At 40.0% G+C, this 26,870-nt stretch overlaps 1 protein-coding gene across 10 annotated transcripts in view; it reads right to left on the bottom strand.

Moving 5' to 3' along the window:
* Positions 1–26,870, bottom strand: part of GRIA3 (glutamate ionotropic receptor AMPA type subunit 3) — a 144,175-nt gene that overhangs the window by 80,084 nt on the left and 37,221 nt on the right. The window lies entirely within an intron of this gene.

Here is a 26,870-nt window from a genome sequence, read left to right as displayed (position 1 = left end):
CCAAACCACGTATGCTCAAATTATTAAACAAAAGTTGAATAACCACATTCCATTTGTTTTTGACTACTGCTTTTGACCGGTTTCTGTCTGGTAACCAACATGTGAAGTGCTACACTCTGCTGTTCTGCTAGCAGACAATCTTCTAGACCAAGCAGCAAACACATTGTAATGTTAGTTATTGCTTCTATTTGGATTCAGTAAACTTCTAGTCTCCCCTGCACACACATTATATTACTGCAACCTGTCACCCATAAACACAGAAATCTATATAAACAGGCACGTCGGCTTGGACGTGTGCAAGTGAACTTGCTTGGCACTAAAAGAGAATTTACAGGAACCATCTGGTCTGCATTTGTTCAGGATGGGATATAGGTAAACATGCAGGAATTCAGATCTGCCAAAGGCAAGTAAAAGCCTTATTTATTTTTTTTAAGTGCTTCTTTCAGAATGCTTTTCACCTTGATCTGCTCTTCTATAACATTCTTGCATCTAATTCATCTCAAATTTTACTCAGGTTTTAGGTCAGTGCAACTCAGTGATTTTGAATACAGCTGTGCCAGTGTAAAATGAGAGTAATGTAGCAAGGGAGCAAAGAGTACAGTAACCAAGGGCAGACGTAAAGTACCATAAGCAATGCTGTCACTTCTCTAAGAGGACTTTTACATATGACTTTCACAATGATGTTGACAGGTCTCCTAGCATATGACATACAGGTACATCTCAACACAATATTATGATCTGAAGCTTATTGAAACAACTGTGTCTGGTTTTGGCTTTGCCATTCTTTAAACATTTTCAAGTGAATAACAATATTTGAGCTGCTATAGTCTTCTGGATGCAAATGGGTAACAAAACAGATGAGATGAAGGCACTTAAAAACCAGAGCATTCTACCTGGGGAAAATATAACAGGTAAACAACTGTGCAGAGAACGCAGAAGAACTAGCACAGAAGACAAAATAAAGCAATAATATAATCTGAGAAGTGACAAAAGGTGAAGAGCATTGTGTTGTCCAGTAGGCATAGGCTGCAGGGTATTATCTCTGCACTTACTACCAGAAAAAAACCCCTCTTGATACTTATGCTGTAGAAAGATGACAGAGACAGTGGTGAGGGCACCCGTCACCAGAGGATGCTGAGATCTTGGAGACATGGGCCTAAGGATTATGGAGGAGAGACCTCCCAAAAAGAAAACAGTTTTTACACAGAAGCAGTGGAACCATGAAGCTACACAAACATAAAAAATAATTAACTTCCAAGTTTCAGGATCTGAATGCAAATAATTAAATGGCTTAAGTACAGAGTGATCTCATTTGCCAAGTTCTACACTGAGTCAAGGGCTTTGTCTCTCTCCAGCAGAGACCTGAAAGCCTGAAATTACAAATCAAGCACAATACTGTCACAAACACAGTGGGACTCAAAACTCGGAGCTGAACTCCAGTGATATTCCTGCCCAGTGCCTATTTCCTGAGTGCTCTGAATTCTCCAGCAAGGACATGCTCCAAGAGACAGCAGCAAACTCAGAAAACATCATTTACTCACTACAGTTCTGCATCCAACTGCTGTCAGGAGACCAAAAACCTAGCCTGTCAGATGCCACCAAGTTGACTAAAATGAGGCCTTAAGTCTGCCCTTAACTTCAGGCACATTTGGATGACAGCCTGTAATGCTATAATGTGATGGAAAGCACAACAATGATAGCAGGACAGCAATGTCCCAGGTTGCAGCATGCAAGGATATGCCCAAATGTAGCAGCCTTAGACACAGAAGCAAAAGGAAAAAAAACTGCTTGACCTTGGAAGGCCTCAGATAGGCAGGGATCTCCATCAAGATACTCCCACCTCCACTGTCAACTCTTACATGAGGTCTGGGAAGAGGTGGATCCTGGCTCCACTCTTCCAGTCACTCAGTTGCATTGCACAGATCTGAGCTCCCACAGGTTGGCCCTACTTTCCCACCAGGTGCTCAATCACTGGTTCAAGCCATGACTTAGCACTTCCACTACACAGTCCCTTTGGTTCTCTTTCTAGTTTGAGAGAGAGATAACATAAGAGAACAAAGTTTTTTTCCATGTTTGTAAGAGGCGTGGAAACCAATGAAAGGTAACACAGACATGAAGCTGTGTAAGGCATCATTTTGTAGGAGTTGTTCATGACCTGTACCTGCAATTGAGAAGCTGAAAGAGAACAAAAATCCCAACGTGTTGACTAGCACTCAACTGATGAGGCTAATTACTGCATGTTAAAAATACATACCAATTGTGTTTACATATTTATCGCAGCAAAAAGACTCTAATTAGGAGTCACAGAGTTAGCAATTACCAGGCTGGAAAAGAAAACCTAGTATCTCTGCAAGACAACTCAAGCACATTCCATGTGAAGCCAGTTCTCAAAGGGAAAGCTTACAGAAGCCAGAACTGGAGCATGTGGAGATGCTGAATGACACATGATGAATCCAGCTCATCTTTTGGTGACAAGGTAATCTTTGAGGGGGTATACTTGGCTTATTTATCACTTGGAGAAAGACAGAACAGAAAGCCACAATGGTGCAACAGCGGGCTGCTAAGCATCTTACTCAAGGCTTGTCAAATTGAGGGGGGTGTTGTAATGAAAATTGACTCTATCTAGGGAACAGAGGGCCTGCTCCTGTGTGCAATAATGCTGTCCTTCCTATTGGCATACGTCACTGCAGAAGTACGTGTGGGCACAAAGGTGGGCACACAGAGTCCACACTTAACACAAAGCAGTGCATATGACATGAGATCTTTTAATATCATTCACTTTTCAGAAAGAAATCTTAATAAATCTTAATAACAGAATGAAGAATGAATTGTCTTATGCCGTACAGAGAATCAGTAATAGGGCCAAAATTCAATTTCAGGTTTTCCTAATTCACATACAGAGATTCAACATTTGAATATACACATTGAATATAAACATTGAATATACACAGTTGAATATAAACATTTAAAGATTCTTGGACTGCAAACACCAGTGAAACTACATAGTAAAACCACCAGGACATTATCTCAGAAACATTTTACCTCTAATCCTATTTGCTAGAGTGCACTGAAAGCTACCTATTCCCTTACCGATATGGGATACTGATGGGAAGAGTTTCTTATTCTTCTGGGTGAAGTTGAGCAATTGGGATACAACTGCAAATAAACTTAAAAGGAAAATATTTTGTGGAATTATTATATGAGAAAGGAAATAAAAATTAATCCTTTTTTTAATCTTAAAACACTTCTTTGGCCAGAAGAGAATATTAGTGCATTTATTCTGATGCATTGGAACAGGGACACTTATCCACTTATCAACAGCAGAGAATTTTGAAAATAGCTAAAACCTGAGTTTGTGTATCATATATAAACCCCTGCATTCATTTAAAGAGCTACAATGTAATTTCAATGGATGATGCAAACTTAAGACTACTGATAACACAAGGTAATTCTTTTCCATGACATGAACAGAGTTTTTAGCATGAGTATGCAAGGGTTTTAAGAAAGCAGTCAGCAATACATGTCTGAACTGCTGAGTCTAAAAAAAATGATAAATATTATTCCTTTGAAGAAACAATCACAGGAGATTATGGTAATCAGACTATGAATTGAAATACATATTCATCACAAAAGAACAACTGAGTTCACCTCAGATAGACGTCTTAGAAAAAATTATGCTAGTTGAATTGTCTTCAAACATAGTAAAATTACTCTTCGTATCTGACCTTCAGTCAATCACGTTAGAAAAATATTTATTCCTCTCCCTAACCTTTATCTACATTTTCCGCTTTTCAAGCTACCTGAGCAAACAAACCTTTTGCCTCTGAGAATTTTCATTAACAGATGCTATCGGCCTTTCAAAGTCTCTCTTCATCAACATCTCACCCTTCAGTATCCTGCATTTTAATTGCCCTTGCAGCTGGAATACGTCTCACGTATTAACGTAACCAGTACGTTAATTTCCTTTTATTTATTCTGAACGCTAAAAAAATACAGCAATCAAAGGGTGAGTGCTGATTTCAAAAGTATTCTGAAATTTAAATGAGTTTTTATGGTAATATAGATGATAATTTATGGATCTATACTCACAGCATGCATGCGTGTTTCTTTTCAGCCACTCAGTTTGTTATTTCTGCCTTTTCATTGCCCATAGCTAGCACACAACACTTTCACACAACACTGTTACCTTTATTTTCTCAGTTCAAACACTTCCCTTCATGACAACCAAGAATTTGTTAGTTACAAGGTCTCACATTAGTTTGAGATAGATCTACACTCTTCCTTGACTACTTGGCATTACTTGGCCTGAACTGGGATTGAACATACAAGTGCAGTTAGACTTCAGTGTCCAGAACATCATTATGTCACCCCACTTGCTGTATACTAAGTCTTGCTGGAGTGAGGCCACAGGACGACGATGCAGAAACTCTGCAGAAGATTAGCATGACACTGATATGCAACACAAAATCCGAATCAGCATAAAGCTTGGGGGGCTAACAAGTTACCCCTTAAAACAAACGAGGTGGCAGAATGAGTACATGCTGGCTCAGTGCTCTGTGCTGGTAACCTAACTCCACTACCTTCTGCACCACGATGTGGTGGATTCTGTGGGTCAGTGAGACCTGGTTTATCCTACAGGATGGTATATACATCAGGCACACTGCCTGCAGAGCTGAAACTACCAATGGCCAGCCAGGAGATTCATAGTTCTTCACTTGCTATTGGAGAAGGAGAGCAGAGGTGAAACAGTGCCTTGTTGTTAATATGCAACCTTATAATCCTATCTGAATATTACGAGTCTGCTTCATTATATCAAAAACATTAAGAATTTTAACATTAGCCACCCCTTCTCTGTTCACACGCATTAGTTTTTGGGTGCAGATTTGTATTTTGCAATTCCCAAATGCAGGGGTTGCAGTCAGTATCCTTAGCTGGGGAAAAAGAAAGCAAACAGATTTATGTATCTGTGGTCAGTTACTGAGGATGCTATACTTAACTTAGCTCATGGGGACAGCATAGATGAAACATTATGCTGAAATATATGGAAATGCGTGAACATTTTGGGATAGGTATCAGTAACTGCAGACATCAATGTGATTCAGAACTTCAGCTCTGGCTTCATTTTTCCAAGTTTTGATATTCTCAGCCGGGGAAAGAAAGAGAGAGCGTTCTCAGAGTTGGCTCCACACTTAAGCTGGGCCTCAGATTCAAATTTTCCAGCTTGTGATTACAGCACAATTCCTTCCAAGACATTATGCCCAAGGATTGATTTTTTTTTTCCCTGCGATGCCATCCCATTCGTTTTCATGCTCCTCAAATAGAATTTGCACAGGAAAGCACAACGCAGTTTCTATTTAAAAAAGAATTTTAAAAATGGTAAGATTATCTAGGCATGGGCAGAGTTTGTCTAACTTACTACTCTGAGAATTGATGATTTAGAACTACTAGTCTGATGGGCTTCAGACAGAAACAGGACTTAGGGAACAACACAGAACTGTGAAGGCAATTTACACAAGGGCTCAACTTTACAGGTGACCACGTTGGACAAAGCTGCTTCTGCCTAGCAAGGACCTGCCAGATTTTCAGAGGCAATTAAGATGCTGAAGCATCTCAGCAGAGCACTCCTCTGATTTAAAGGACAACCAGGCATGTATCTCAATGAGGTACTTCTCACAACGTGACTCTATTTATGTTGAAACCCTAAATACCTCAAAAAGCCCTTGTCCTGTATATCTTTGGAAATCACTTATGAAAATAGGATGTGTGCTTTTCAGGGGTACGTACTTTGTGGCCTGCTTAAAAAGTAGCACAGAATTCTCCACAGAATACACTGCTAATTAGCTATTGCACTGCAATGTGTTCAACAAGTGCACAGATAAGGACTGCCTAAATGGGATGTACGCATCTGAGAAAGGCTATCAGTTGTTGCAGTGACAGAACAGTTAAAAGGAAGGAAGCTTGCATATAATCTACACCCTCTTTATTTTCATAGTTTGAAGCTAAATTGTTCTTAACATTTTCTCAGAGTTATTTTGTAAAATTAGGAAGCTGTATCAAACACATCCTTGGGACCAGTCAGCCTCAGTACTCCAATTACTTTGGGCTTCGCACCCAATTACACTGCCAAGTGTTTACTTTATTTAAAGCATTTATATGCTATTAGAATATTCAAGCCAATATTCAGTGAAACAAAATAACTATTCTACTCTATTTGTTTTGATATTACGCTGATGCGCGTCTACTCTTCTGTGACTCTGAAGTCTCACAAGTCTGATTGCATGGTTAGCCAACTACAGTGATAAAATATGCAAAAAAATTTGTATCATCTATCTAATCTGAAGGAGAATATATATAGTGAATGGTGCACAGAGCTAGAAGCACAAGCACTGACAGTCCTTATCGCTTAGTTTATCATTACTGCAGTCATTCAGGCAGAGAAAGGTCTCACAGAACAAGTGAGGTCCCTGACAGACAGAATGGGAAGGTTGTAAGTGTTCTGCACAAACCAACACTTAAAACAAAAGGTTATCGTTCCACCACTGCCCTCCCTCAGTAGAGTGGGACTTTTTAGATGTTTAGTCATTATTTTTTCCCAAGGTACAAGAGATAAGATTTCTTTATGTTAACATTTTCTGCCACTGAAATAATCTCTATGTAAGTATGAAAAGCAAGGGAAAACCAGGTCAGTTGCGCCTGTGAGCAATTGGAATTGAATTCAACAACAACAACAAAGCATCTAACCTGACCAATTATTAATGTACAGATGTTCTAGGCTCAAAATACAATGGCAGGGTTTACTTCAGGGAGCTAGTCCCCTCTGATGGTACTCAACACTAACTAACCCTCACCTTACAGTGAAATATCAAGCTAACATCTTTCTTTCTAAAGGATGTTCTATTGCTTCTGAAAAAAAAAAAAAAAAAAAACAAAAAAAAAAATCAAACCCAAAAAAACAGATGTTCTCTAAACACCAGATTCTTATGACCGATATAAACCACAGCATATATCAAAAGGTCATGAATCATATGTAATTCTATACTCACCAGTTCTCATTTAGTCTTAGCTACTCATGCAAGACTTCCTTGCTGACTGTTTGGAGCATGTCCCACACTTTGCTTATTTTTTTTTTTGTTACTTTTTTTTTTTTCTTTAGAAACAACAAAAAAACCAACTGTCTATACCGTGTACCTTTGCCCTCATTCTTTAGATAGCCCTTTTGGTAATGGAGGTCTTATTGGCATCTTCATTTCTGTATACAAGAAGTAGCACTGTTGTCTCTCTTGCTACACCTCACATCTTCTGCTCACCATTGCGATCCACGTCTGTCACTTTGGATGATGTGAAACTGAGGGATGATTAAAACTGAAATCATGCTGAAAGATGCAGGGCTGAGATCACGGTCCTACCATGCAGTTAACCACGTCCCATATCTACTGCCATTAATTATGTGTTGCATTAGTGGTTCAGGTACAAGCCACAGGGCAACTTCAGCCTAACTTAAGAGCATTCCTGAATGTCTTTATGTATTTAAGCTTCCAGAGGAGAGCAGATTTATGCCTTTATCTATCCTGAGTAGCAGATGAGAAACAAATTGACTTCCCAGCTCCTCAGCCATCCACATAGCACCACCACTTTGTTTTTCACATCCAATAATATTTTCTTCTCCCTCTTCCTTCCTGGGACCACAACACCTTGGGAGCGAAGCACGATGAGTGAAGCTAAGTTAACAGTATGTGCTCTAGACCAGTTCTTTTCCACACCCTTTAGAGTTTTACAACATTAGCAATCACCATGAGCCTAAATCTGCTTCAGATAGAGACATCTGGAAATTCTGCAGGAATTTAGAGCTCAGTTGTGAATATGCCTGCCATATTCCTGAAGAGGTTAGTATGAGTTTTTCCTAAAAGAGCTCACAGAAAGATTGTGTTTAGTTCTAAGTATATAACTCTAAAAGAAAAAGGAGCCTGTGGCATTCAGAATTAAAAGCAAGCAATTTGCAGTATTTTTCATGTAATTCTTTGGCTCATCAGGCCATGGCCACAGAGTGGTTTGTAATAGCTCCTCTCTACACCTATATAGAAGTCTTATTTACAGTCTAGACCTGCAAATATTTTATTTGAAGCAGAGCAGTCACGAAGTGATTCACTTAATCCCAAGCACTGAACATGCCTCCATCAGCACTGAGTTCCAGGGAGCTTTGCCATTCACCGCAGACGGACCAGCATCAAATGCTGTTTTGAACCATGGGCACCATTCAACACAGAGCAGCAAGATGATTCTGCACTGCATTTTCTGCGTTTTTTCCACTTTGCTGGGGGCTTATTATTTCTTGTAAAATACAGTAATCTAGTTGGTCTCTTGAAGTAAAAAATAATGTTGTTAGAATTAAAATTAACTTGGCTAACTGTGCACTAAGTTATTACAGAAGTAGAAAAATAAAATTTCATTTTGTTACAAAGTAGAAATGGGAAACTGAACCTCTTCGCCCACATCTGTCAGCTTTATAATCTCCAGTTTATCTTTCTTAGCTCCCTCCTGATGGATGTCTTCAAACATCAGGACTCTAATTTGTACCAGCAGCACTTACCAAAGTGGAAACTCGTGTCTGTTAACAAGAAATTAGTATGTAGCTGTCACAGTCTATCAGGAGTAACTTAGATCTTTTCTACAGAGTTGATTTTCTAATAGCAAAAGAAGAAAGAAAGGGTACATTTGAATCCCAAAGACAATCTTTTAAGAAGTCACAAAAAGCATTTCTGGTCACGTGTTCACAGATAACAGACATAAGACTCAAGCAGCATGGAAATGTCTAATGCACTAGACATACCTCTCATTGGCTTCTCTAGGAATTTTGCATACAGCTGTCTATCTGCTGTGGCACAGAAAGTATCTCTGCTATCAGACATTCATATTTTCTCGCTTGATTTTTTTTTCTCCTAAATAAACAATTGGCACTGACACTGTGAGAAAGGTTTCAATCCCTTCTGAAGCTTCATTTCCTGCATCCTCTCTCAGAGCAGCAATATTGATCTTCAAAAATGCACTGGATCCACCTCTAACACTTCTGTGCCATGGGAGTCCCTTGCCACACACGATGAGCTTTTACAGTAGCCGTGTTTCAAAGAACAACTTAAATCTTCCTGGCACCTAAGGACCCAAACTATGGCTTTTTTCGAAGTGTGGCAGCACACCATTACTAGCACTTGGTTCAGAAGGTGGGAACTGAGAGAGAGATGCCTCTCCTGTTGTGAGTGAAAATCAGGTTTGTGATTGCCAGAGGAACACAAACATCCATTGGCCTATGGATCCCAGTGAGACGCAGCTTAAGATGTGGCAGCATTCAGACTATGCTAAAGTAACTATTCTGCATCCAGATAGACTGTTGTGGAAATCAGGATTTTGTCACTTTGTAGGATGGACAAACTGCATCCCTCTCGTGTGTAGTAAATAAAACTGCAGGGTGTATTTGAAGTACGCACGCTGACCTCAGTGATGCACTCTAAACAGCTATTTCAAATGCTTCTTCCTCCCGAAAGTCATATGGATAATATACTTCATTTATTTGGAAAGAATGCCCAGCAGAAAAAAAAACAACAGGGACCTCTAAAGACAAAAACATTGCTATCGTGCCTTTACTCTGTTTGTTTGTTTGTTCATTTATTTACTTTCCCAGACAGAAGCTGCAATTTCTGGCTGTCTCATTCTGTTTTAAACAGAATGGCCTTTATAGAACAGTCAGCAAGTCTGATAATTTTTACAGAGTTACTGTTCCAGTGAAGGTGATGCACCTAATTTGTGCCCCTCCCCATAGAAGGTGTGGCTCCACTTGGCATTTTCAAAGCAAATCACAGCAGTTGGCTGCAACAATTCACAGAACCACAGAATCACAGAACAGGAGGATTGGAATGGACCTCAAGAGATCATCGATTCCAATTCCCTGCTAGAGCAAGTTCCCAACAAGTTGCACAGGTAGCTGTCCAGATGGGTCTGGAATATCTCCATAGAAGGAGGCTCCACCACCTCTCTGGCAGCCTATTCCACTTCTCTGTCACCCTTACCATAAAAAAGTTCTTTGTGTGTTTCTATGGAACTTCCTATGTTCAAGTTTTAAGCCATTGCTCCTTGTCTTATTGCTATGCACCACTTAGAATAGTGTGGCATCATCCATTTGCCACCCACCTCCCTTCAGGTATTTATAAATATTAACCAGATTCCATTGATGAAACAGGCAGAGTTGGTGCATAAGGTAACTTGTAGGCATGATTAGAAAACAAAGCTCTAAAGTTTAAATTTAAGATAGAATCATAGAATCATTTAGGTTGAAAACGACCCTTAAAATCGTGAATTCCAGCCATACATGTAACACTATCAAGTCCACCACTGATAGTGATGAACTTCACATCACATCTCTAAGCACTGCATCCACATGTCTCTAAGAATCATAGAAACACAGAATATCCCAGGTTGGAAGAACCTGGAAGAACCACAAGAACCACTGAGTGCAATCCCAGGCTCCACAAAGGACCAAACCCAATGTCTGAGAGTGGTGTACCAACGCTCCCTGAGCTCTGGCAGCTCGGGACAGCGTCCGCTGCCCTGGGGAGCAGTCCCATGCCCACCATCCCCTGGTGCAGAGCCTGTCCCTCACCCCCACTGCCCCTCCCCTGACACAGCTCCATGCCATTCCCTCAGGCCCTGCTGTGGTCCCCAGAGAGCAGAGCTCAGCGCTGCCCTCCGCTCCCTGTGAGGAGCTGCAGCTGCCATGATGCCTCCCCTCAGTTCCTCTGCTCTGGGCCCAACAAACCCAGAAGCCTCAGCTGCTTCCCATACATTTTGCTCTCCAGACCCTTCCCCATCTTTTTAGCTCTCCTTTGGATGCTCTCAAATAGTTTTATGCCCTTCTTATACTGTGGCACCCAAAAAAAGCACCCAATGCTCGAGGCGAGCATTGCACCATTGCAGAGTACAGTGGGACAACCACTGCCCTCTGAAAAACCTCTAGGGATGGCAACTCCACCATTTCCCTAGGCAGCCTGTCCAATGCCTAACTACCCTTCCCATAAATAAGTCTTCCTTGATTTTCAATTTAAACCTCCCCTGGAGCAACTCAATGCCATTTAAGGCTGAGTTAAAAGCTTGCCTCTTAAATGATACATTTCTATCAACTGTGTGGGAAAAAGCTGGTATTAGCTTGCAATTTGATTTTGTCTAAAAAAAAAAAAAAGGCAAGGAAGAGGGGCCACACTGCCTTATAACACTGTGGCAGGTAGATCCTTTTTTGAGCCATTTTGCTAGAATGCATGAGCATGCAGTGGTCCTCTGTGATCAGGGACACAGCTTCTGGAACACCAAATTCTCTGTCCTCCACAAGCAGTACAGACAAGCTGGCTTTCCTGGCAGGGTAGTTTTTTTGTTACTTAGCTAAATGGATTTTGGAGCCTCTCTTCTCATGCTTAGGACTTTTGCTTTGAAAACCGAACAGGACAAAGGAAAAGCTGTCATCAGCTGTAACGGGATTTTTATCATGGCATTTGAGAGGGCTTCATGGATTCGGGTGTAAGAATGACTGATGCACGCCATGAAGGGTAAGAGATGACAGAGTCTCAAAGCAAGGCTTTGTCCATGCACCCCATCTGCAAAAATACTCTCACCATGAAAAGGCACAACCATTCACCATGGCTTTGTGCAACCCCTGTGGTGTCACAGCACTATTTATCTTCTCTATGTGACAAGACAAAAATAACAGAGATGAGGCTGACTCTCTGGAAAGTACCCTGAAAGAAATATGACAGCAGTACCTGACTACCTTTTGTCTGAGGGTTTCCTTGCATCCGGGTGGCACAGCCTCAGTTCTTAAGCAGCTCCTTACGACAGCTGCACTTCAGACATCTGTGCCTGATCATCACTCCTAAAGTAAATCCAAACTAACATGTGTGGCAATGGGAGAACATCTCGTTTGCATCAATAAAATACGGTGCTATTAATCACTTCACTAACTTACTGTTTAAGCAAATGATGCTTAAGAAATCTACAAACATAATACATGACCAACACTGAACTTAGAAGTCATATGGACAAGACTAGATGGAGCAGAAAAAGACACAAACATAAAAAAGTTTGTTCCATACCTGGATAACTGCAATCAAAACTTCTGCAAAATTAATCTTTACCAACAGTGTTAATGACATTTTAATTAGGACATACTTACAAAACCTACCTAAAATGATTGATGAACACCAAATAATTTTATACAGTGTAGAATGGCAGTAATTCTGTAACCTAATGATTTAAAAAGCGCTGCTAAATAATAATTCTGCTTTTGAACAAATTCAGCATAAGACTTATAACACGTTTAGAGTTTCATAACCATGATCTTTTTAAAGTTATTTCTAAAACAAAATTAACTATTGATGCTAATAAACGAAGGCAGCTATTCAAATAATTCCAGTCTCAGTAAAACTATATATTTGTGCAGAAGAACAAAATATTTAACTGAGATGTGGAGAGTGCCAGAAAAAGACCCCAATGCATTTCTTTTTGGCAAAAAGCAGCACGCTTACCACTGGCTGTTCTGTAAAGTGTGGCCATTGGCCATTCTCAAGTAAATTAAAAACGTTCTTTGATACACTGCATGAGTCACACATGGGCACAGAACTTCACTTAGCATTTAGGGAAGTGTCCTGTGAGTAATTCCTGCTGCACCTATTCAGTAATAGAGCTGGTGAGCTCTTTTCATTGAGCAGTACGGATACGGAACAGAGTTTAGGGAGGTGAAGGGAGCACAAGTGTAAGTTAATTCAGGTCAAGCTGAATTCATAACGCTGGCTGAAAAAATGAGGAAAAATACTTTCAAGATTCTTCTACCTGCATTTTCACTTCAGAATCTGAGCAAAAATTAAATAAAAGGTTATTTTTAAAATAACATGAACTGCATCTAAAATTGCTCAGATTGGTCCAAATGAATTTGAAAAAAATTGAAGGAAAATGAAAAAAAAAAAACAAACAAAAAAATGAATTGCCATTTTTCTTTCACTGAACATTTCCTAATTCTTTTCAGGCAAAACGTGCCTGTTTTCTTGCCTTATTTCTCAAGTAGTTTTCAAGAGCCCTCACTGTGGCAGATGCTGCAGAAGCACAAGGCAGGAAGGCATTCCCTCCCCACCTTCAGCAGCGACTGCAGGTTAGATACAATAACTAGGTGGATTTTCACCATCTGAATGCAAAAAAGGTATAAAAAACTGTATTCAAATATTACAAAGTGACCCACAATACCATTTCTCATTATTGGCACAATGAACCCATTGCTCTTGAGCAAACATTTAAATGGCATATTTTAATGTTTAAATAGTGAATTCCTAAAAGCCACCCCTCTGGGATGAGGTAAACAGAATACGTTTGAAGCTCAAAATATGGGAAAATTCTCCATCTTCTTTCACAACCAAGATTTTGTACAATCTTTATGTCTGTGTTACCGTTTTGTTGCTGTTTCCACTGAACCTGTCATGAAACTATTTGTAAACACAAAAGGTCAGATCTTTACCTGTTGCTAATCTGCATTGCTTTCAAAGACCTGTAGTAATGACTTTCACTGGGCTCTGAGGCATATTCTGAATTCTGCACAAGTGAACTGACTTAGTTACGTTCAGAAGCTTGAAATCCCTGCAGTAGAAGTTTCAGATTTAGAAACACAGACAAAATCCAGCTTTATAGAGGGAAGTCAGTGTAGCCACAAAAGCATTATTTGCTGAGAAAAACAAATGAATGTGGTATAAACCAAAATGATATCTATGCAAAATGAATGGCACTTATAACTTAGGAACAAATAGCATCATTGCTCCCATTATCTTTTTATCCATAATTTTCATAGGAGACCCAATAAAGTGTCATAAAGATGTAGCTGGCATCTAGAATTCACTACAAGTCAGACAACAATGATGGTTTTATATTGTCTACAAGCTTTTGAAGAAGGTCAGTTCAGAGATTATTTAAATTAAATCTAAATGGTAATGGCCTGCAGCTGCTCACACTTAATATGTTTGGCTTCACATATATTATTAATGAAAACTCCATGTAATTCTATTCATTTCAAACTTTTGAAGCCGCTGTTCTTATTTATCCTTCCAGATAGTTTCCCTGTAATTACTAAAACAAATGAAATTATTGATGTTTTAGTGGGAATTCATAATCAAACAGCAAGGCTGAATACTTCCTTCTAAGGAAATGGTACATTAATACATAAATATGGTTATACTGCTCATGTCAAAGTGGAAGCATTGCCTGGCACTACTGATGCAGCATGCAGCTAGACTTTTCTGGTTTGCAGCATACGGAAAACATGCAAATCAAAATGGCCACTATTCAAATCTATGCCATTCACATCCATTCGTTGCTTTCTTTGAGAAGTGTACCAAAATGATGCCACTAAAACAATAATTACTCTAATACAACATACATGTGTCATCTTCAGGCATGATTTTCACTTTCATCAACACATCAAAAACAACAACTAATAACCAATGAAACAACCCTGAAGAATTCCTTAGGGCACTGAACTTAACACGAATTCCTGTTAAAATGTGGAAAATAACTATCCTTGTTATGTTCATATATTTTTCTCACAGAAGGAGGACAACCACCACACTGTGATGAACGTGCCTCAAATGTTTGTTCAAACTGCCTTCATGATGTGGAATCTCTCTAAAACCAACACATACACTAATGTAACGGAGGCAGTTACTTTGTAGGGCTCTTTAAAAATAGCGTGGCATGGAACTCTAACTGTCAGTGCATAAATTACTGCTGCCTTGAGGCTGCACTAACTTATGCATCCTTGTTTTCACCCCCTCACACACCTCCCCTGAAATTTCCCTTTCAGAAAGAAGCTCAGATCTACCCCTCACCTCTCCCCTGGTTGTGGCAGCCGTGATACAGTCATTACGAGCATGTAGGCTTGCCCATCACTTTGTATGGGAGGGAGGCAGAGAACAGGGCCACAAATGACTGAAAAACAGGAGGGCCTGAGTTTTATTTTCAAGAAATCTTTGCAAAAACTGTTACTGCAATAACTACGTGTTCATATAACTCATTATTTGTCTACAGCCAAGCATAATTTGATTTTCTTCCCTTAATAAAATCTTGATCTCATTTGAGGTTATCATTGTCAGATCATGGACAGAAACAACTGATCGATAATGCTAGTACTACTAAGCAATAGGCAATTCTATCCACAGAGCATACAGAGCAATTACTGACACCAGTGTAGTCAGCACAAAGGTTTGATCTTGCTCAGGCAAACAATGTCAGAGGACTGGCTTTATTTTTCCACCTCCCTTCACCCCGTCTCCTTTCTTTTTTTCTATTTAAGAATAAAGCCTTTCCTTCTCAATAAAAGATATGTTAAATTACACTAAAAGAAGACTCACATTTGCTCACCACATTGTAATTTCCCCCTTTTAAGCAAAGTAAAAAAAAAAAAGCCACTAAGAAATAAGATTGCAGCAAATAGCATTCTTTGATCTAGAAACACATTTACAATAACTTTAGTCTTTGGAGCAGATCATGACACAATGCAGTCTAGACTGTGATGGTATTACGTGTATATAATGCTGGCAAAATAATTAAACTGCACTGAAAGGATTTCATACTGCAGCTCTGACTTAAACTCATCAAATTAATTTCTTCATGAATTAATGCACATAGATTGAGGTCAATGGAGTATACGGCTTTGACATTTCATAAAGATGAGTGATAATTACGGATTCTTCCACATATTTTAGATTGCTCAGCAAGATGTAACGCCAATTGAAAATTACATCTAATAGAAGAAATATACTGTTTATATCATGACTTTATCCAACATTTTCGTTTATTTGATGTATTCACCCATTTGAACTGCCCATACTTGGATATACCACCAACTACACCACACATACTGAATTGAAGGTACCCAGCGTTCTAACAGATGCTTTCCCATGTTAATTCTGAGACCATTATTTCTGCATCACCAAGGGGATCGCAGCAGAAATTTATGTGCCATATACAGCCCTTGTGACAAAGATTGCGATAATATGCCTTTAGAGTGATCACCATGAATCACCTTCCTAAAAGAGACACCTAAAATTGACTGCGGTACGTACTTGGCTTCAGGGTGCCTAAAATATTCTAAAATACCCTGAGAATATCCCTAATAACCACTGTCACATATTTTCCTCTCTGGAGAAGTCTCCTTAACTATGGCTGTGCAGTTCAGCCTGCTTAAGAACAGACTAGAACCACTGTCTTTGAAACAGCTTCACATACCATGCCGTATAGAGAACATGAAAGGAACAGAAAGACTCACCCATCAGTGGCCATTTCGTCATTAGGCTAAGCTACAAGAGCTGGAAGTGGCTTTTTACTAAGGGGAAAGGCACCTCAGTTAAATACTCATGAGAGAGAAGTGCTGATAAAAGAACAGAACACAAACAAAGCAAATTGGATCTTTGGCCGAGGGTAGCATGGTTTAATGCAGCATATGGAGTACTCAAGCTCCTTTATAATCCCTTTCTCAAGTACAGCTGGGTATATTATCAATATCTGTATTATCAGAAATTAATTATTGCTCTTCTGAACATGAACAGAGAGTGAAGATGTAAATTATAACTTCACAAGCAGCAGAAGAAACACAATAAATATTAACAGTTCACTCACATTACAGCAGTCCTCCTATATCTGGTATGTGTACAGCCCCAGCAACTCACTGCATGTAATTATTATCAGCATTGACAAAAATATCCCCAAAGCCAACAACACCTTAGGAGCTTCTAAGAAACCTTAACAACCAGTGCTTGGTATCTGCTAACCTTTCCAGACTGATGCTGCTTTATCATAACACGCACAATTCCAGCACACATCACTGCACCGGGGCCGGCAGCAGAAGTTGCCACAGTTCAGGCGTATAAAATTCTTCAGTTTCAGACATGATGCACTGGCCCACACTGCTCACTAAATGACCACTGCCTTGGCAGAAACACCTTGTCTTCCTCAGGCTCAATTCCACTCACATGGAGAGTGCACAGATGCACTTCTTGTGCAAATCCAGGCTTCATGGCACACCTAATTTGCACGACAGAAACAGGAGAACCATCACCAATAAAGGACATATTTTGCTGTTGTAAAAGATGACAGCTCTCTGTGCTTAATCACTTAAATTGAAGAAGAGTTCTGAGTGAATGCTGCTCTGCAAATCACACCCTGGTGATCTGTTTCGCTGAGCTGTTAGCAACCAAGGTAAGCCAGAAATATTGTTAAGAGCAAAGCAACAGGCCATGAAGATGATGAGCTTAGGATCAGGAGGAATAAAACTTCAGCCCACCTTTCTCACCCGTGGATTCTTCTCTGCATTATGTATGAAAGCAAAAGAGCTGGCCAGCAAGAGCTCTGTATCTAGAGCTGAAGAAATGAATAAGCACTTGTTACGGTGTATAAAATTAACGGCAGGAACTTTTCACATTTTTTCTTCACAGATTAATACTTAATCATTTTATGGAGACACTCTTCATTCTACAGTACTACAGTAGTTGTTTTACATAGCTTCTGGAATGCATGCTTGCAGAAGAAGAAAAGGAAAAACACAGAAGAAAAAAAGGAAAAGGAAAGAGGAAAAGGAAAAAGGAAAAAAAGGTGCGATTTCAAATATCTCATGAGAAACCAGAGAAAAATCTGTCTCCTTGAGAGAAAAATCCTTAAAAGAATCATTAACCCAAATATAATATGAGGTCACTTCACTTGCCAGATGAGTGGGTTTATCAGAAATGCATTTTTCTCTCTGAGTCATCTTTCTGCTTCCTGAGTCAGCTGATATTTTCCAGGATGCAAAAGGCATGCAGTCAAACTGGCTTAGTCAATTGTAAAGCACAGGAGAATAAACTAACCCTACTGGGGTCAAATATAGAAAGTGTGTAGATCAAATATAGGTGAAGGAAAATACTGATGCTGTAACTGATGGATCTTTCACACAAACTCCATGGCACACACCACTTCATTAAGTACCTTAAATGCAAAATTTCTTATTAATCTGTGACAAGTTTCTTCAAAGGCTCAAGTTTTTTTCCTGGGTGAGAAGGGAAATTCACAGTAAAATTTAAGGGAAGATGAACCTTGTGTAAGAATACAAAAAGCTGTTTTTCATCAGTAAACTGGCTACTGGCTTGCAGACTGTCATTCAGCATATCTCTTAAATTCTATGTGGTGTAGACTCAGCCATAGATCAGGCTATTAACCTAATCAGGGCCTGAATCTTCCATCTGAAAAACAGGATCAAAACCATTGTTTGCTCTATACAGGTGTGGCTAATCTTCATATATTCTTGTTTGACACCATCAAATGTGAATAACTTCGGAAGCAAAAATTGCTTCTAGCAAGGTGAAACGCTTACGCACCATTCATCCAGCATGCTACGCAGTCCTTATCAAAAGAAATGAAGCCCCTCTTTAGAGAGTGAGAAAAGAACATGCTATTGCTTAGCTGAGAGCCTAATTTTCACTATCTCAGGCCAATCTAAGAAAGAGGATTTGATTTAACTGTTGATTTAACTTGTTCAGATGCTTCAATTCAGTTGCACATTCCTCAAGCACTGGAGAAATTTCCTTTGCATTTGGCAGTTTTTACCACTTGCCCCCATTACAGAATCACAGAATGGCCAGGGTTGGAAGGGACCTCAATGATCTTGAAGCTCCAACTCCCCTGCCACAGGCAGGGCCACCAACCTCCACATTTAGTACCAGACCAGGCTGCCCAAGGCCCCATCCAACCTGGCCTTGAACACCTCCAGGGATGGATGGGGTGCCCACAACCTCTGGGCAGCTGTTCCAGCACCTCACCACTCTCATAGTAAAGAACTTCCCCAACATCCAACCTCAATCTCCCCTCCCTCAACTTAAAACCATTTCCCCTTGTCCTGCAGTTATCTAGCCTTTCAAAGAGTTGATTCCCCTCCTGTTTGTAGGCTGTCTTTAGGTACTGCAGGCTGCAATGAGGTCACCCTGCAGCCTTCTTTTCTCTAGGCTGAACAAGCCCATCTCCCTCAGCCTGTCTCATTACCGGCCTCCACCTGGACACAGAGCATTGATCACCACCCTCTGTCTGCAGCCTGTTTCTTATCCATCGAGTGGTCCACCCATCAAATCCACATCCCTCCAATTTGGAGATAAGGATTGGTGGGGGACCACATCAAAGGCCCTGCTCATGTCCAGGTAGATGACATCAGCAGTTGTAAGAGATTATTCTTTTACATCACTGTCTCAAAGCTTGCTGGGGACAGAGATGAATAAGTCCAAACAAGTCCTGGGCAAGAGTTGTGAAATCCTTAGTCTGAGGGACACAGATGGCCAAGGCCAGGGGCAACAAGAGAGAGATAAGCCGCAGCTCAATGGCCGTGAAGCGGCCTTTTGTGTGGCCTTATCTCAAGGAAGATGGCCATCTCAGAAGATGCTGCACATGACTCTTCCCCAAGTGCCCAGGAATGCCACGATGGCAGAAGAAGAAGGATAAAAAGGGGACCTACAATCATGAGGTTGAGGTTTTCTGGCAAAAGATTCCTCATGAAGAAGTTTCTGCCATGAGAAGCCTCACAACCTGCTTTCTCCTTCCTGGACTTGCTCTGCGCTCTACCACGATGCTGAAGAAGAACAGAGGTGTCTGCCATCAGAATCCTCACTACAGAATGCCTGCATGCTGACAGACTCTCCTGGGCCTGCTACCTGAGTCCTGCTGCCTCCTCTCCGATTTGGAAAACATGTGATAACCACAGCAGGCAACTCCACTGAAATATGAATAAAGTTCATATACTAATGCAATATTATGCATCTCTCTCTTTCTGATGCATACTACTTCATCTTGAGTTCACCAAGAAATAATGCTGATTTCTTCCATCCCACTCAAAGAATCGATCCCTTCACACAGTCTTTAAGTCAGCAAGACAGATCATTTCCATGAACAGAACCAGCACGAGTCCCCCAGGTAAAGCTCTGGGCACCTATAAATCAAAGTCAGCAGAGATTTCCAGCCTTGCTGTAAATATCAGTACAAAATAATAGATCCAAAGAAGTACTACTATACTCCTAGAGCTTTTGGATGAGTTAAATGAACAAGTTTGATAAAAGTGTATTTACAATCCTTTGCATGTGAGTACTCTTTTTCCCATCCTTCTTTTCTAGCTTAAAATGTCCTACAACCTCCCAGAGACAAACAAGTTCTACCTTCTCTCCTCTGGTTCCTCATCTCTGAGACTCGGCTTTCTGTTAAGCCCTTGCCCTTGTTTCACAGCAAAAAGGCCAACAACTCCTCTCATGTATCTTTTCAACCCTTTAACCTGCTCCACCTGCTCTTGGAAAATATCTTGACTATTACCATTGTTTCAGGAAATCTGGAAATGTGAGATTCTGATCATTTAAATCTTGTTGATACACAAAAGCTCAACTGGGAAAAAAAGCTTCTGCTACTTTAATTAGTAGTACATTTAATACAAAAATTAAATGTGCTATGGCCATACCAAAAATTAAGAGATGCATATACATGAAAAGCTAAGTAATTAAACGCATGCATTCAGACAAATCAGTTTATAAATGCAAAGCCTTGAGACCTTCATCCCTACGGCATGGGTGATATGCTGTCAGTTCTCCTGTTTCCCAAGCAAGTTATTCAGGCTTCAGCTCATACTCCTAAGAGTACCAGTTGCTCTCATTAGTGCTACCTGAGAAACACACGCCCTGCTTTGAGATTCCAGAAAATATTCATTCAGGACTTGCCCAGCTCACAGTCCATACCACTGAGTGTTCTCACTCATTTTTATAAGCTGATCTCACACAATTTGAGGTCAGATTCTGATGTGCTTCATCACAACTGGATTCACACCGTGTGACCTGACTACCATAAACACCCTATCCCAACTCTGCTATGTGTGCATGGGAGGAGGAATGACAGCACAACACTGCTGCATGAGTGCTACCTTGCTGTCCCCATTCTTCATGGATGGGCTGACACACTTCCTCACTCCCAGCAGCTCCATGAAACAAGACACGTTTGTTGCACACATGCACATACTCTACTTGTTGTTGACAAGTACTGCTGACAGTAGTGCATGTTCCAGCAGCTTCAAGGGATGCTCAGGCATTTTGCCTGGACATCTCAACACCAACCCTCTGTGTACATGTAAAACTTGTAAAGTGACACAGAGCTTCAGTATAGAATCCCAGGACGAACTCTGTCTCTAGCTGCATCTTTGCCTTGCCAATATGATGCATCTCATGCTGGATGACTTTCAAAGCTGGTTCACTCCTTTTGTTCATAAGCTAGAAAAAGGGTTTATGTGATTAGCAGGGCTAAGCTAAACACATAGCAGCTAATGGGAAAGATCAGGAGAGAAATGCTTAAGGCTCAGTCCACTAAAAAGAACCAGCATCCATTCTCTCACACAGGGTCTCAGTGTTTGTTTGGGGAAGGATCGGTAAGGGAGCTTTCTTCTGTATCTCTGTACCACAGAGACCAAAAGAAAGGGAGTCTGTATGACGCTTTACAGGTTTCAGAGGAAATAAATGGAGGGTGATTATCAAAAAGCTCAATTTAACTGTTCAGGCTCAGACTGCTCTCTAACACATTTATGCAGTAAAGTCGATCAGTAAAGCAATCCTGGAATATTTCAGTTAGGATTCTGGCATGTTTCCTGAACAGTGCCTTAGTTCATACATTATACTGCTGAAAGCAACGAAGCAATGTGCCCTAAATAAGAATGTCAAAATTTGCCTCTTTGTCAGGGTAAATTACTTATATTTCACACAAACATTGCTAAGCAGTATCTATGACTTACCATTCAATATAAATACAAGTTCTAGGCATTACAAGATGGTAAAATCACTCATTCTTTAAAGGCTGATAGTGAAAGAAACAGATCGTTTTCTTATTGCACATAACTACATAGAGTTATATCGTTCTTTAAATCTAGATAATGGATGTTATACCACAAAGGTCTTTAAACTCTGTGTGTGAGCCAGAAAGCTCAACGGAATCAAGGTTTACTGCAACTCTTGCCCATTTTGACTCCATTGGTGTTTTACAGGCTTCCAAACACGCTCTGCATGTTCTGCTATTCTTTGCCATATTTAGAGACAATAATGGACTGATATTTAGAGAAATAACGTGAAGATTTTAAATCCTTTCCTTATTTGGAAAGTGCAAACAAAATGCACTATATCAACTTGACAGATGCAACTGAGAAGAATTAAAGGGGTAAACAAGATTTTATAAACAAGAATTATCATCCTTACATTGAAAATTGCCACATTTAATTCCAAGAAAACTGTCTGTGAATCTCCTTTATGTCCTTTCTCCTTCCTGCACTGGGGTCAAAGCAGCCCTAAAGCCAGTGGATCTCCCCTGCTCTGAAGAATAAACATGTTAATGCTGCTAATAATGAGCTGAGCATTAACTGTTGATTCTTCAGACATTTGACTTTTCAGCAGGTGCTGAATTCGGGTGTTGCTAACGCTGGTGTGGCTGCTGCCACCATTTTCTTTTTTTGCCCTTTACAAAAGAATGATCTCTACTAATGGAGATAAACACTCCTTGAAATGCAGAAACACGATACAGAACTTAAGAAGCCAGCTTTGTGCTAAGAGGACTTCTTTTGCATCTGACTGTTGATGGAAGGCGATTAAAAGCAGGGGTCAGTCATTTACATTTTTCATTGCTGTTTTCAGAAGATACTCAGCCTACACAGGTATGTTGTACCAACACCTGATGTTCTGAAATCCCTGAGAACTCGCCAGCTACTAAAGCTGTGTCTTTCTAGATTCCACAGAAAATTGGTCTTATCCCAGTCTTACCACCAAAAATGTTGTGTCCTACACATCTGTGTTTTTTCAGTGCAACTATTTCACCCTCCCCCAGTCATATCCATCACTTTAGTTTTGTGGAAGATATAATGAGCCTGGTTCTACAGACCTCTTCTTTTATCAGCTCAGATCTCTCATTCCCCAGGGAAAGCAGTACAGCAGCGACTTGTCCTTTGATAGCAATAGATAACTAACCTCATTTTGTAAAAGCAGAACGAAACAGAAGAGTTATTCTTTGTCTTCAGCAGCACTGAATCAGACCTCATTGCCATGTACTGAACCCAGTTGAAGAAAACTCAACGCCTTATGCATAATCATCAGGAAGCTCACTATCGCGCTGTTTCCTTTTCTTTCCCTCTTTTCCTTTTTATTTTTTTGCTATTTACCTGGTGTTTATTCAACAGAGTACCACAGTGGAGGTGAATGGGACAGGTTATATTTTCCAGAGCTCTGCCCTTCTGCATACCTACCTATCAGTTATGCTCAGATCATATTTTTTGTATTTCTGTGGCAGTAATGATTAAAGATGTAGTTGCTTTTAGAAACTAAAGCAAATATTTGGAAATCTTAGCCACGCAAGCCAGGCCTTTAGATACCTGCTAATGTACCTCAGCTTTCACTCAGCCAATGTTAACCAATCAAAAAATGCTTAATAGCCAATGGTAAACCTATTTACCAAAGGTTTTTTTTCTTGATTTCAAATATCCTTAGATACCTACTGAAGAAAAAAAAAAAAAAAAAAAAAAAGACAGCATTGCAAGCTTGGACAGCTATTTAGTTACAATGCCAAAATACGGTGGTCTATGTGCACCTGTGTCTGGACTGAGGTCCCACTCTGTGAGCTGCCATTATACAAACAAAAAGTCCTTCTAGAGTTCTACAAGGATGAAGTTCATTATGATCTAAATAAGAGAAAGAAGATGCACGTCACAGAGATCTCTTGGTGAGATTTGCTTTAAGTGATCTGCATGACTGGAATCAGTGGTTTGGGTGCAGCAGACAGGATAAATCAAAATAATTTAGGACGAGAGGCCTGTGTTGTACTGACAGATGGGGAGTGAACAATCTGTACAAAGCAGCGTTTCTCAGACAAAAATAAACCAAAACATTAGTTAAGAAACATTTTGGAAATTTAAATAAATAAAAGCTTCAGTGTTGTAATCTAATGTGCCACTTTTATCATTAAACCAAGAGAAGTACTTCACTTTACCACAACAGGAAGAAGGCTATGAAAACCACAATCCATCCTCTCCACACCTTCATATGGTGTTACTCCACACCACTGCCTTCAGTGGAATCATGCGTGGACTGCAGCAGCACCAAGCAAGAGGGGGGATGGACCTGAAGACTGGAAATGAACTTGAGATTTTTGATGAAATATAATCCCCAGTACGAGACGCAAACGGTGACTTTTGTGACAAGCATCATCCAAATTCATAATGGCTTTCTGTGTGTAACTTCATCTTCCTTCACCCTGACATAATCTTAATTAGTCTTAGTTCTACTGCAGAGAAGCCCACTGAGGCAGTTAGCACCATGTAATTAATCAGATGTTTCACACGTATCACAGTAACCAACAGTGTCAACTTCCTGATACAGCTAACACAGAGAAAAACTCTGCCCCTCCTTTTCACGTGAACTGAACCATGTGGCATGGAATAAACACGGGACTTTTCCTTCTAAGCACTGCTTAATGCCCTTTCTTCCTCCAACAGATATTTCCTAATGCAAAGTATATATATACTTTTTTTTTTGTGCTGGTACAGGAAAACACACAATTTGGTATTTCCTCTTAAATTTCAGCTTCTTCACAGAAGAAGTCCAGCAGCTGAAGCAAGCAATAAGAGACAAGTGTTGCTTCTGGAATTCATAAATCTCAGGCATTATTTTTTTTCCACTGTGTGCTTTAGCAGCCAAGTTCCTGCTTTTAAGAAATGCAATTTTGCACCTGCACATAAATATGCATTTGAAAGCACTATCTGCAACATGCAGTCATCACATAGCAACAGAAAATGAAGTACTTACATACAATAAACATATGCACACACATTAATTCACTGGATTAAAAGCTTCACCACCTATCTAAGTAATTGTAGATATTAGCTTTGTTCTACAGTTTGAGATTTATCTTTTGTCCTCATTGCAGGAGCCAAATGCTGTGGTGTTGTGCCTACTGGCACCTCGGGGGAAACCATATGATTATGTTGTTTGATGGCAAAGCAGGAAAAAAAACATTGCTTAAGGAAAGCAACTTTATAAAGAAGCTGACTGTCCATTCTCCTAGGCTTGCCCTGAAATAGTTCAAGGAGCAGTATAAAACCACAAGAAGGCTTTGTACAGCATCTGTAATACGCAGTGGTATTTATTAATAGAAAACGCAATACTTAATACACAGCAGTGTTTTGCTTGCAAGAACAATTTACTCCATAACTAATATTCACCATAAGAAAGAGCAGGCTAATGTTTTGCAATTTCTCAGATTCTCAGAACAAACCAATGAGATGATAATCCTCCTAAAAGGCAGTATATAATGGTAGTTCATTCCAGGAATTGGCAGGGAATAGCTTAACACCTTCTCTCTAACGTGTTTGTGCTCCAGAGCAGTGAAGTTTCTCACACAGGAATTACTAAGAATTGTAACAGCCCCAGTGTTTTCACCTGTGGTGGCATCTCAGGATAGGAACACATGTAAGTCTTATTTGCTATCTGAAACATAGAGTCACCATTACTGTGGAAGATCTTGGGATGTCTTTTGTACCTAAATGCCTATCACAAGACATGAGGCAGGCTACTGAACTGCCAAAAGTTTCAGGTGCTGTCATCCATGATTACTGTTTGCCAAAGGAAGGAACAGAATATCTGCTTCTCACTTCCTAATGCCGTGCTCTCTTCTATACAAATCTTTTAAATTTCTTCTAATGCTGGAAAAATACAGTAATTGTAGTTTTGATAGAACTGCTGCCAGCTTTGTTTTATATCCTGAATAGACCCAGGGTAACAAAATACAGTTAACAGTTCACTCTTGCTCCTATTTTAGCAGAAGGCAAATATGTTATCAAACAACAGCAGTGAGCGGGTATGTAAAGGAAGGAAAGATAAGATGTGGCAGATGCACATCAGAAACAACTCAAAGCACATCATCAAGCTATGTATATGCACTGATGACTCTTCCATCTCAAAGGCACCAGTGTCCTTTATTTTCTAACTCTCAGCTACATTTTATAATCCTAGAGCCAGCTATGCTCTCATCTAACTCAGACTCCCCATTCTGGTAGCCTCAGTCTGAATGTCTGACAGAACATTTGGCTAGCACAGCATGCACACTAGCCACAATGGGCTCACAATGTGATTTTAATTAGTATTTCTAAGATTGTTAGCAGGATGTGAATGGAAAGTACACAGGCAGAAAGCAACAGAGCTTAAGCAAAATTCATGGGGCTAATTTCACCAGCAAGATCTGTGATTTAAGAACTCATGGCACTCTTAGCTTTTCCATATTTTCCTTAACCAACCTTTTCTACCTGATCTCGATCTAAGCAATACTTAGCATCTCCAGATCACTAAAAAATGCTGAACTCCTGGCATTCCGCTACTTAGCAGTCTGAAAACCACCTTCAGTGTACAGTATGTCCTTAGATGGGTGATTAATTAATCTTCAGTGTAAAAACCATAGCCAATGAAGACTTGCTCTCTACCCAGTACTCAGTAGGTCAGGGTATCAGAACTCTGTCACTAGAATTGGGAACGGAATCGGAGATTCCTTGGCTCTACCCAGACTCCTCTGAAGGTGTTGGAGTTATTAATGAAAAAAAAAAAACTGGTAGGAAGGGCAGTGACACTTCTACCTGATGAAAGAAATATAAAAACCTGTAACTAAGCTAATTCGGTATATTCAGAGAACCTGACAACAGTTGCTCCACAGAAATATGCAAGTTTCACAGAAAATGGCCTCTGCTGTTCAGATTTACCTTTGACAGGATTTGTTACCAAGGGTGCAGTAAT

This window comes from Tympanuchus pallidicinctus, unplaced genomic scaffold, assembly GCF_026119805.1.
Source record: "Tympanuchus pallidicinctus isolate F22 unplaced genomic scaffold, pur_lepc_1.0 scaffold13, whole genome shotgun sequence".
In the NCBI taxonomy this organism is placed as follows: Eukaryota; Metazoa; Chordata; class Aves; order Galliformes; family Phasianidae; genus Tympanuchus; species Tympanuchus pallidicinctus.
This window is presented reverse-complemented; position numbering and strand designations above follow the sequence as displayed.